Genomic DNA, 12554 nt, shown 5'->3' with positions numbered 1-12554 from the left:
TGGGATTATTGTGCCCCTTTAATCGAGATGTGACCACGCAGCAGCAGAAGAAACGTTGGCGGACACGGAGCGACCGCACCAGAGCTGGGGGCCGTGGACAGTCGTCCTTTACGATGCCCCGCTGGCAGCCCACGTCAGAGCCGTGCCGCGCAGCCCCACACAGAGTGCAGGGAGGAGGAGGGAACCAGCTATGGCCTGAACAGCTACAGCCGGACAGAGAGCAGGAAACTCAGCAAAATGTTCAAGCTAGCGGGTGTTAGTCGTAAAGGAGCAGGCTTACCTGAGTGAAGAGATGCCGGTGATTGGCTGTAACGTTACACGTGATTGCGGCATGCAGGAAGTGGTTGACTGCAAGACGAGCGGACCGACCATCCTCCTCTCAGCACCTAAGTCCGCGGACAGGCAGGGCTCTACAGTGCGAGCATTTCACTCGCATTTGCCCCTTAAAACTGTATGTGCGAACCGTGAAAATGATTTTGGCGTAGTGTGCGAGCAAAAGTCACAAGTTACCATGACAACCACAAGTTACCAGCCCTTTTCACACAGTCGCCGCATTATCGCTGCAGCGGCGGTTCGCCAATTCTCCGCTGTCGGTTGTTCACACAGAGCCGAGCAGCTCCGGCGTAAAGGACGAACCAGAGTGCAATTCACACAGCAAGCCGGCACCGAGGTCGGGAGGGCTGACCGGCGCGGTGATTTTTTTAACCGCGACAAACAGTTGGTGAGTCAAAGTTTTTTCGGCCAGACATGTGACGAGAGTCGGTCGGACAGACAGGAGGACGGAGGCTTATCCTCATATAAGTTGCCAAAGACACGACCAGTTACTACCTTACAGTGGTTTGGTCATGTGACGTTGCTTTGTGGGACATTTCTCTGTTGAGTGATGGACCTGTTTAGTTATCAGACAGTGAACACCAAAACCATTGTTTTGCAAATACTGCAGGGGCCATTAGCTGAAAAAAAATGTTTTGTGTTGCCTTCAATGAAAAAAATGAAATCAAACACTGTAAATCAAAAAAATTATTTTGTGCTGCCTGAAATGAAAAAAAAAAGAACATTGACTTGCAAGTTTTCTTTTGCACTGGAAATTATTCGTTGTTTATTTTTTTCTGTAAGAAAACTGCTTGGAGTGGAAAAATACTAAAGCTGAAAAATCAAACTCAAGATTTGTAGCCTACTTTAATGTGTTATGTAATATTCTTTTTGTTAGAATTGATATTATAAAATTGGTATCGAAAAAAGTATCGTTCAGGAACCGGTATCGAAGTGAAGGTATCGGTATTGGTACCAGTATCGAAAATTTTTGATTGATACCCAGCCCTACAGGTGAGGTTAACGGAGTGGAGGTGGAGCAACAGTCAACCGGCCACACTTTGTTTCTCCCTTGTTGTTGATGTTACTTGTCACACTGCCAGCCCTTTGTATGTCATATGTCAACTTTCACTTTTTGTCCCTCTCTTTAAACCCATGTTTATCACTCACTCAAGTCAGGAATGAGCCCAGTACCGGTTCACCCAATACGCACACTACGCATGTTGCGTAGGGCCCCGCAAACTAATAGAGGCCCCGTGGAAAAAAAACAAACAAAAAAAATGTGACGATGTGACCATCCATTGCGCACGTGTCCCGGATTCCCAGCGCATCAGCCTAGCAAGACAGCGTTTAGCACGCCACGATGAAGTGGAGTTATCCCTTGGGGAATGAAAAAAGGAGGAGGAAACAGCATGACAATGAACTGCAGGAACAGCAGTCAGGTAACTCTCCTCTCCGGGTGGGAGGGACTAGTGGGAGGGACTAGTCTAGTCTGTGTTTGACCTACATTAACAGGGTGGTGAGCCCTGGGTGAACCCCGGTCTCCGTGTGCATCTTGCTGGCTTCTATAATTTTAGTTGTAGTGTAGTTACAACTGCACTTATATAAAATGGAAAGTAATGGATAAATATTGACTAAGATTGAATTTTGTTTGCTTGGATGAATGGTGAGTTATTTCAAACATTAACATGTTTACATGCCCAACATTTAAGACTGTATGATTGTTTGTTTACACATTTAGTTTGATTTGATTTGTTCTGATTTGGTCTGAATTTATTCTTAGTTAGACCAACAGGTGGCGACAGTGCAATATATTTAAAGGGGGGGTGAGTGGAAGCACTGGGTGTCAGGTGCGACTGTTGAACATTTTTGGAGTTCAGTTAGGAGGGCCCCTTAGCAGAATTTTGCCTAGGGCCCCATGGAGGTCTGAACCGGCTCTGAATGAGCCACATCACTTTTACCTCTTGGAATTGTAGGGGTATGGGCAAAGCCCTCAAACGGGGCAAAGTATTTTCACATTTAAGTTCCCTGTCGTCTGACATTGTTTTTTTACAGGAGACCCATATCACACCTTCAGAGCAGAGGCGCTTGAGAGCCATGTGGGTGTCCCAGGTGTACCAGTCCACCTTTTCCTCCAAGGCAAGGGGGGTTGCCATTCTTGTCAGTAGAACTATTCCATTTGTTTTTAAATCCCGGACTACTGACCAGGGTGGGAGGTTCATTCTTGTTACTGGCACGGTCAACTCACTTCCTATAGCTTTCTTAAATATTTACGCCCCTAATTTCGACTCCCCCAAATTTTTCTGTGAGGTATTTAACCTTGTTACTGAATATAATAACCATAACATTATTGTTGGCAGGGATTTTAATTGTTACTTTGATGCTCTGCTGGACAGATCCTCCTCGAAAGGAGCCCCATTGTTGAAATCTGTCCCCATTCTCAATAATCTTGCAAAATCACTGGGCCTGGTGGACATCTGGAGACATCAGCACCCTTTAGAGAGGCAATATTTTTATATTTTTTATATTTTTTTCCCCTCTGCATGGTAGTTTTACCAGAATTGATTATCTGTTGGTTGACTCTAGACTAATTTCAAAAGTAATAAATACCACGTACCACAGTATTTTAGTTTCGACTTCAATCTCCATGCTCCTCATTATAATTGGAAACTCAACCCTTCTCTATACTCAGAGAATCCTTTCAGTAGCTACATCTCAGCCAATATTGCAGATTTCCTGCACATAAATGACAATGGCGCCGTCTCAGACTCTACTCTCTGGGAGTCCTTTAAAGTCGTTATACGAGGCCACATCATCTCGGAGCAGTCATCTTGTAAAAGGGCCAGGCTGAAGCGTTTAACGGACATTGAGACCAAGCTATTAGAATTGGAGGACTCTTATCGAACCACAGGCTCTGAAGACCAGTGTTGTGTTAGAGTACTCTAATTACTTTTTTTGTGTAACGTAATGCGTTAGTTTCGTGCGTCAAGCAATCAGTAACTTCGTTATTTTTTTTTTAAAAGTGATCCGTTATTTTAAGAATTTCTCCGGATAAGGAAAGGAAAATCCCAACTGCAGCCTGCTTTTTGGCAGACAGTACTGTGCCACCTGCGGATGTGTCAGCGGAGGCGCAGCACTGTGATGCGCCTGTGCCCTGCTGCTGACCTACGTTACCTGTGTGCGTGTGTGTGTGTGTGTGTGAGTGTTTTTGAACCCCCGGCAAGATGGCAGAGAGGACAGCTTTTGCATCGTGGAAGTACGCACATTATTTTCAATTCGCCAGCGAAAAGGACAAGAACATGTAACAACGGTAAAATGCACACTCTGCGTTGGTGAAAAGCTTCTGTCGACCGCAAAAAATTCCACTTCAAATTTAAAAAAACATCTTGTATCTAAGCACCACTCTATCACCCTGGTAGCAAAGCCTGCTGAGGAGGAGGACGACGACGGTGGTGCACCAGCTTCAAAGCAACAGCAGCTGAGTTTTAGCTCAGCTAAAACTGTCCCTACCAGTGAAATTCACAAGCTTGTGGCCGGTTATGTGGTTGAGGAGATGCTTCCAATTACGACTGTTGAGTCTCCATCTTTCCGTAAATTAATAAGTAAAATCCCAAGTCAGTGCCTGACCGACAAACCTTTGCAAGCTATCTAGACAAATCCTACCTAGATATGGAGAAAGAACTGAAAAAAACATTTGAAGATCTGGAATATGTTTCTACCACGGCAGACTTGTGGACAGCTAATAGTAAGAGCTTCATTGGAATGACGGCACACTGGATACATCCCTCCACTCTGAAGCGGGAGAAAGCTGCAATCACATGTAGGCGGGTGAGAGGACGGCACATGTATAACGTAATTGCCGGGGAGATTGAACAAATTCATATGTCATATGGCCTTGGTGGGAAAGTGACAGCCACGGTCACTGACGATGGATCTAATTTTGTCAAGGCGTTCCAGGTGTTTCACAAAACAGCTTTGGACTCAGAAACAGAGGAGGAGGAAGATCGGAGTGAAAGTGTCACTTTCGAGGATATAAACAATGTACTGTCCAGCTCTGATGGTGATGACATGATAAGTCTCCCTCCACACCACAGATGCGCGCCTCACACGCTGAATCTGATATCCACCACTGACATAGAAAAATGGCTGTCTTCCAACAGTGACACAAGAGCAGTATACAGGAGTGCCATCACTAAATGTTCTGCACTCTGGACCAAAGCGAGCAGATCAACATTAGCATCAGAAACTGTGGAGAAATTCAGCAGGAGAAAGCTGCTGGTTCCCGCGACGACCAGAAGGAACTCTTTTTATGAGGCTTTGTGCAGGGTCATAGACATCCCTATCACTGACCTGCATAACTTATGCACCCAACTGGGCATCAGGTGCATTACTGACAGGGAGTACCAGTTTATTAAAGAGTACTGCGTGCTTCTCAAACCGCTGGCCATGGCCCTGGATATTCTTCAAGGGGAGGAGAACTGCTTTCATGGAGCTATCCTGCCGACACTGAAGGCCCTGATGGCTAAAACACTGAATTTAAAAGACAGTCTCATATCATAACAAGCTTTACTAAAAACATTGATAAGATTTACACTGCAGGTTTTAAACTAATTTCGATATGCTGTCAGAACTGGCTCAGTTCTCTGACAAACGCAAGAGGAGAAGATGCCGGCAATCATATTTATTTAACAGAGACTAACAAAAAAAAAAATACAACCTATATCTGTAGTGAGAACGATCAGTGGTGTGTGTGGGGGTGCATGGCTGTGTATGGGTGTTGGATGTAAACTAAAACAACAAGGACAATAACAGGTGAGCTGCAGGATGCCAGGCTGGGAATGGAGAGAGAGAGAGAGAGATAGCGTTCTCCACATGGCTTTTAAGGACATGGCCTCGCCTTCTCCAGGACGCACACCGGAGACCCATGATGAATCAACATGCGAGGAACAGAAGGGAGAGCGAGGGGGGCACACCACACACACACACACACATCCAAACAACCACACAAACAACCACTTGGGGTTGTCACCCCCCCTTAAGACGGAACTCCAAAGGGGAACCGTCATAACAAACCCACAAGCTACATTAGGGTGGCTGGGCCAGTTTCATGTTAACCGTTTACAGTTGTAACAATACACTAAGTCACATGAACCATCACATGAACAATTCCCACTGCAAAAACCAACCTAACTCACCCAGTCATCCCAGAACTCTGCAACCTGGTACCGGGGAAGCCTATTTAAGAGACTGAGAGGAAGATGGAAGAGCAGGAGCGTAGAAGCAGGGAAAAAAGTTACAGATCACAAACACACATAGGTTCAAACGATGCACAACTGACCCAATACCCCATCTCTAAGGCAAAGGCGCCCTAGACAAAGCATCTGCCAGGATATTATCTGCAAAAAGAGAGACCACCTGACCAGTCTCTAATTTGGAGTTTAGAGGGAACCCAAGAATGTCAAAGGGTTGTGGTCTGTATAAACAATTAAAGGTGCCGTCCCACCTACGTACACCTCAAAATGCTGTAAGGCCAAAATGAGTGCCAAAGCTTCCTTTTCTATGACTGAATAGTTGGCCTGATGTCGGTTCAACTTTCTTGAGAAAAAACAGACTGGTCTCAACAACCCCTCGTCCCCTCCCTGGAGCAGGACGGCACCGGCCCCGACCTGGCTGGCATCTACCTGCAAGACAAACTGTCTGTCAAACTGGGGAGCAGCCAACATAGGACAGGAACAGAGTAAAGACTTTACATTATCAACGGCCTGCTGGCACTCACTAGACCACACAAACTTAGCTCCAGCCTTCAGTAACTCTGTCAGAGGAAATACAACAGTAGAAAAGTTTCTGCAGAAACTTCTATAATATCCAACTAGACCCAAAAACCGCTGGAGTTCTTTCTTTGTAGTCGGCTGTGGGAACTCAGACACAGCTTGCACCTTGGCCTGAACAGGAACAACATTACCCTGACCAACCACACGCCCCAAGTAAGTAACAGTGGCTCTAGCAAACTCACATTTGGCCAAGTTTACTGTCAACTGCGCCTCTGCCAACCTCTCAAACACATCTTTCACTCCCTGCAAATGTGAATGCCATGTGTCACTATACACAACCAGATCATCTAAATACACCGAACAGCCCTTTAACCCATGCACAACTCAGTTCATAAGCCGCTGAAAAGTGGCCGGAGCGTTCTTTAAACCAAAGGGCATAACGGTGTATAAGTAGAGGCCTGCAGGAGTGACAAATGCAGCAATCTCTCTCGCGCGCTCTGACAAGGGCAACTGCCAATAGCCCTTGAGCAGGTCTATACAATCGTCCATGCGCGGCAATGGAAATGAATCGGACTTGGTGACAGAATTAACCTTCCTCATATCTGTGCAAAATCGCAGAGTCTTATCGTATTTAGGCACCAACACACAAGGAGACGCCCAGCTGGACGCAGACGGAACGGCAATGTCATTTTTCAGCATGTAGTCATTCTCAGTGTTTAAATGCCCAAGCTTCAGGACCCATGCGGTAAAACCGCTGTCTGATCGGCCGCGCTTCCCCCACATCAATATCATGTACAATCCAGGAGGTACGAGAGGGAACGTCACCAAAAAGCTGCAGAAACCTACGGATCAGCTCTACCAACTCGACACGCTGCTCCTCAGGCAGGTGTGCCAACAGGGAATGCAGATTACGCAAAGACTCAGAGTTCTTCAACATACCACTCAACAAACTGTCATCAGGCTCGGGAACGCCGTCTGTCTCCTGCGCCACACTACAGGTGTCCATGGAGAGCGCTGGACCAACTTCACCTTTTACATCCTCACCATGCCCCGAACGCTGGTAATATGGCTTTAGCAGGTCCACATGATATAACTGGGACAACTTCCTTCGACCTGGTGTAGCAACAAGGTAGTTAACATCAGAAACTTTTTTAGACACAGTATACGGGCCAACAAATTTAGCCTGAAATGGCGACGTGACCAGCGGTGTCAGCGCAAGGACCTGGTCCCCAGGACTATACTCATGGCGCACCGTACCCCGGTCATACTGGGCTTTCATTTTCACTTGAGCCTGCCCAGCCTGTCGATCAGGTTTCGGGGCGCCTCGGCCGGAACCAATCCACCTTTAAGCGCTGCCAACGATCCACGCACCGAGTGCCCAAAAACTAATTCGTTCGGACTGAAGCCCGTGCTCTCCTGCACAGCCTCCCGCGCCGCCAACATCAACCAGGGGAGCCCCTCCTCCCAGTCCCGATCCAACTCTGTAGCGTCTGATGGAAACGTTCTAACGCGCCCTGACTTTGCGCATGATACGCAGTGGACTGGTTGTGGCTCACCCCCAGCGATTTCAACACTTCTGCAAACATATGGGAGGAAAAACTGGAACCCTGGTCACTTTGTATGACCTTGGGTATCCTGAACACTGAAATAAACTGTGCGAGTGCTTTAACTACCGCTTTGGTGGTGATGGTACAAAGCGGATAAGCCGCTGGGTAACGAGTACACTGACACATAACAGTCAATAGATACTTACAACCGGACTTGGCACTAGGCAACGGCCCCACACAGTCTATGATCAGATATTGAAACGGTTCACTCACCACAGAGATGGGCTGCAACGGCACCGGCTTTACGCGCTGGTTGGGTTTCCCCGTCAGCTGGCAGACGTGACATGTTTTAATATACGCCCCCACCTCTTTTTTGGCCCGCGGCCAGAAAAAATATTTAAGCACCGACAGATACGTTTTACGCACCCCAAAATGACCACTTTCATCATGTGCAGTTCTCAAGACCTGGGAACGAAAATCCTGAGGCACCACTACCTGAAACACAGGCGCTCCCACAACATCCTCATCACAAGGTAACCACTTGTGGACCAAAATCCCCTCTTGCACAAAATAGCCCTGGGCTACATCGCCAACCTGGTGACACGGCACAACCTGATCCCACAGTGAGGACAACAAAATATCAGATTTCTGAGCCTTAATCCACTCCTCTCTTGACACAAGTGGAGGCAAATCAGGCAGCGTAACCGGTTCCACTGAGGCCGCAGCCTCTGATGGCACAGACGCACATTTACTCTGAGCGCGCGTCATGGCACAAACAGGAAAAACTTCCAGCGCCGAACTGTCAGGCGCCACCTCTAATGGTTCGGACACCACCACAGGTGGCGGGGGACCACTGGGCCAAACCCGGCCACCACAGATATCATTTCCTAGAATCATTGACATGCCTGGCAAAGGCAACTCAGGCCGCACACCCACAGAAAACAGACCTTTAGCCAGATCACAATCCAACACCACATCATGCCGTGGCACAGGGACGAAGCCAAGCTCCATCCCCCGCATCACAATGAAATCTCCAGACTGCGTATCAGAGGAAAAAGGGAGCACAGACTGCACAATGAAAGAATGTCGGGCCCCTGTATCACGCAACACTCTCACACGAACACATTCAGCACTGCCCACCAAGGACACGTGTGCCTCTATGATGAAAGGCTCAAACCCAGACCTGTCACTGATGGTCACCTCCACCGCCTTTTCCTCCCGCGCACTTGCACACAACATAGCAGGGCCTGGGGAAGGCACAGCATTTTTACGCCTGAGCACAGGACACTGGTCCTTCCAATGACCCTCCCCACGGCAAAAATTGCACACGTTTGAACGCCCTGGGCGCACCGAGACTGGCGCGCTACGGGCCAGAACAGGTTTAGAAAAAGGGCTGCGCGTAAACCTACTGTCATCCACTACACGTTCGCGCACCTCAGCAAAACCAGACTTGTGCGTCAGCAAGAAATCATCGGCTGCTCTAAACGCAGTAGCTGGCTCTCTTTCATTTAAGTAGGCGGCTACGCGCTGAGGAGCAACATTTTTAAACTGCTCCATGATTATTAGTTCACACAGACCCTCAAATGAATTTACCTTTTCCGCGGAGCACCAGCGGTGAAAATGAGTAGTTAAATCGCGCACAAATTCCACATTCGTTTGTTTATCAACCTTCACCCACTGTCTAAACCTCTGACGATATGCCTCTGGGACGAGTTCATATGCCTTGAGGACGGCTGACTTCACCATTTCATAAGTCAGACCCTCCTGCGCGCACACAGCCGAGTACGCCTCCTGCGCCTTGCCAGTGAGGACGCACTGAAGCAGGAGAACCCTATCCACATCTGACCACTGCCTGGCCTCTGCCACGCGCTCAAACAACGTGAAAAACGTATCAGGATCCCGCTCGTTAAACTTTGGCACAAGGCACAGACTCGTAGTCAAGTCTCTGCCCTCACGCTCGGTGACAGACCCCGACTCACCGGACGCGCCAGGCCCCCTACCATCGCGGTCCCAAACCCTCAGCTTTGTCTGTTCCAGCTCTAATTGCAACTGCAAAAGGTCTCTCTGCCATACTGCCCTTTCCCTCTGTTGCTCAAACGTGAGCCTCTCAGCCTGCTCTACCAATGCTGACTCTGGCCTCAGTGCCGCTGCAGCACCTGGCTCTTTCTGCAACACCCCTCTTTCAAATAATGACAACAACACAAACATCTTCAACTCATCTTGAAGTATTCCCTCTTGCAACACAATATCATAGTGTTTAGCAATTTCGACCAACTCATCTTTCCTACACGAGTCCAAAAACACAGCACAGGGCGCATCATAAAAAGCTGACAAACCATCCATATTCACCTTAGAGCCGGATCCACACCGCTAGCGCACTTGAGCAACCAAAGCCCCCCAGAGCGTTCCCCTCACTGCCTACCCAAAATCTAGCTAACCTCAACCCTGGTCTTCATGCGGTTCTGCAGCGGGTCGATTAAGCACGAAACCAGCGGGACCACCACAGGCGACCCCATGGAGTGCCCCCGAGATGGTTGCTTGCGCAACTAACACTAGCCGCTCCCCACAACACTACACGAAAAAAAAACAAACAGACACGATCTCAAAGGAGAAAGTGCCCTACAGCCTAACGGGAACCTCCAGAAAATGCGCAACCAGTGTATCACCTAACCCTCCATAGGTGAACAAAAAACCTCTCTACCCTGCAACATCAACTCCAAACAAAATCACGTAACCGAGATGCGGACGAGCCCCCATTTGTCAGAACTGGCTCAGTTCCCTGACAAACAAACGCAAGAGGAGAAGATGCCGGCAATCATATTTATTTAACAGAGACTAACAAAAACAAAATACAACCTATATCTGTAGTGAGAACAATCAGTGGTGTGTGTGGGGGTGCATGGCTGTGTATGGGTGTTGGATGTAAACTAAAACAACGAGGACAATAACAGGTGAGCTGCAGGATGCCAGGCTGGGAATGGAGAGAGAGAGAGATAGTGTTCTCCACATGGCTTTTAAGGACATGGCCCCGCCCTCTCCAGGACGCACACCGGAGACCCATGATGAATCAACCTGCGAGGAACAGAAGGGAGAGCGAGGGGGGCACACCACACACACACACACATCCAAACAACCACACAAACAACCACTTGGGGTTGTCACAATGCCTGTATCTTGCAGGCCATAAAGACACGCTTGAGCTTTCAAACCACCAAGAGCTTTAATGACACTTGGCACCCCTTCTTAGAGTTTGTTGGCTATATTTAAAAACTATAATGCAGAAAAACATGCTTGGGGTAATTTAAAATTGGTGTAATGACATAGTTAGCCGGCGCGATCTGCTCTGTGCAGCTCGTTGCGGCTTCTGTAAAAAATAGACCAGGCAGCCAGAACGTAAAGCAGCCATGCACGGCTTGACTTCACTGTGCGCCGGAGCTGATCGCGGCCGCCTGTGATTTGTAACACACTATCTGCTAATAGCGGATGGAGAGTGATGGCAGGTTAACAAGGGGTAAGCTTTTTGGTAATTTTACTAGCAAGGGGTACGGCATCCCCCCTCATCCCCCCTCAAATCGCCTACTGTCTATAAACATAGAATTAAGAAATCCAAGAAAGGCCTAGTCAAGTAGTATTTTGCTAAAGATGACTGGGAAAATGTTAAAGAATTATGTTGTAAATCAGCAGATTCAATTTCAGTGGAGGGTTCTATTGAGGAATGTGCATCAAAAGTCTCTCACCTAATATGAAATGCAGCAATGAATAGTATACCAGCCAAATCAAGAGGAGGGAAAAGGAAGGTGGTCGCATGGTAGATTGATAAATGTACAGAAGCTGTTAAAGAAAGAAATAACACAGAGAATGTTAAGGAATATTTAAAAACAAGAGAATCTAATTAATTATCAAAAGATAAAGGCTCTAGCTTGCAGAACAATAAAGAATAGTAAACGATCACATGGAGGAATTATTGCTCTAATATAGGAAGGGAAGTCAAAATAGGAGACCTATAATAACTTCAACTTTATTGAACCAAACTTTATTGTAATGTGGCGTCTGTGGCTTGGACCCAAAATGCAGAGACAGGGAGCGTGGAGGCGGTGGTTGAAACAAAAATACAGTTTATTTAGACCTCGGAGGGTTCTTTGAGGGAAGTACAGAGAACTGGGTCTGACTGGTCGGCAGGCAGGCAGGCAGGTGGAAGCTCAGGAAGCCGGGGCGAAGAGGCGCTGGAGTCTTCTGCCACGATAGAGAAACAAAAAATTTACCTTTCGCAAAAACCCGGCCCCAAACGGTCATTGTCCAATCATACATCCTAGCAACCGTTACTATGTAAACAAGGTCCGACAAGCAAAATGGTGAAGCGATGTGCCTATGGCATATGTAAATCGGACAGTAGGTACCCCAAGAGTTTGGCTGGGGGAGTCGTGTTCTTTCCTTTTCCAAAGCCGAAAACACAACAGGAGCGGTGCCTACGATGGATCAAACAGTGTGGAAGGCCCCACTCCCAGCTTAACGTCACGAAAATAAACAAGCATACATACGTCTGCTCCAAGGTAAGGCTAAGCTAGGCTAACGCCATAGTGATAGCTAGCTAGCTAGCTAACAAAACTGGATATCAAAGTTATGGTAACTATTAGCAAATATTGTATATTACTAGTATATCATTGCCAGAACGTTACCCTCTAAGTTTAGCTAGCCCTAGCGTTAGGTAACGTACGTTTCGTCAGTTTACATCAAAGTTGAACATAGCGTCCCAACAGGCAATTTAAACTTATTTTGTTTTCATCTTTCATGTAGCATTTTGTGAATGGACAGCCTACTCCTGAGTATCCCAACCCTTTACTTGCTATACAAGTGCCGAACCAGACTAGGGAGCAGCTCGGAGGCTGTCGAAAGCCACCCCAAAAACGGTAAGCCTAAATTACAT

General features: G+C 47.4%; 1 protein-coding gene across 1 annotated transcript in view; it reads left to right on the top strand.

Moving 5' to 3' along the window:
* The first annotated feature begins 624 nt into the window (after window positions 1-624).
* nlrx1 (NLR family member X1) overlaps window positions 625-12554 on the top strand; it is a 106441-nt gene continuing 94511 nt past the window's right edge. Inside the window, exon 1 of the mRNA XM_084350248.1 lies at window positions 625-721. The gene's annotated coding sequence lies outside the window, so the exon portion shown is untranslated. The remainder of the gene's footprint in view (window positions 722-12554) is intronic.

This window comes from Pagrus pagrus, assembly GCF_965226575.1.
Source record: "Pagrus pagrus genome assembly, chromosome: 4".
NCBI classification, from domain to species: Eukaryota; Metazoa; Chordata; class Actinopteri; order Spariformes; family Sparidae; genus Pagrus; species Pagrus pagrus.
This window is presented reverse-complemented; position numbering and strand designations above follow the sequence as displayed.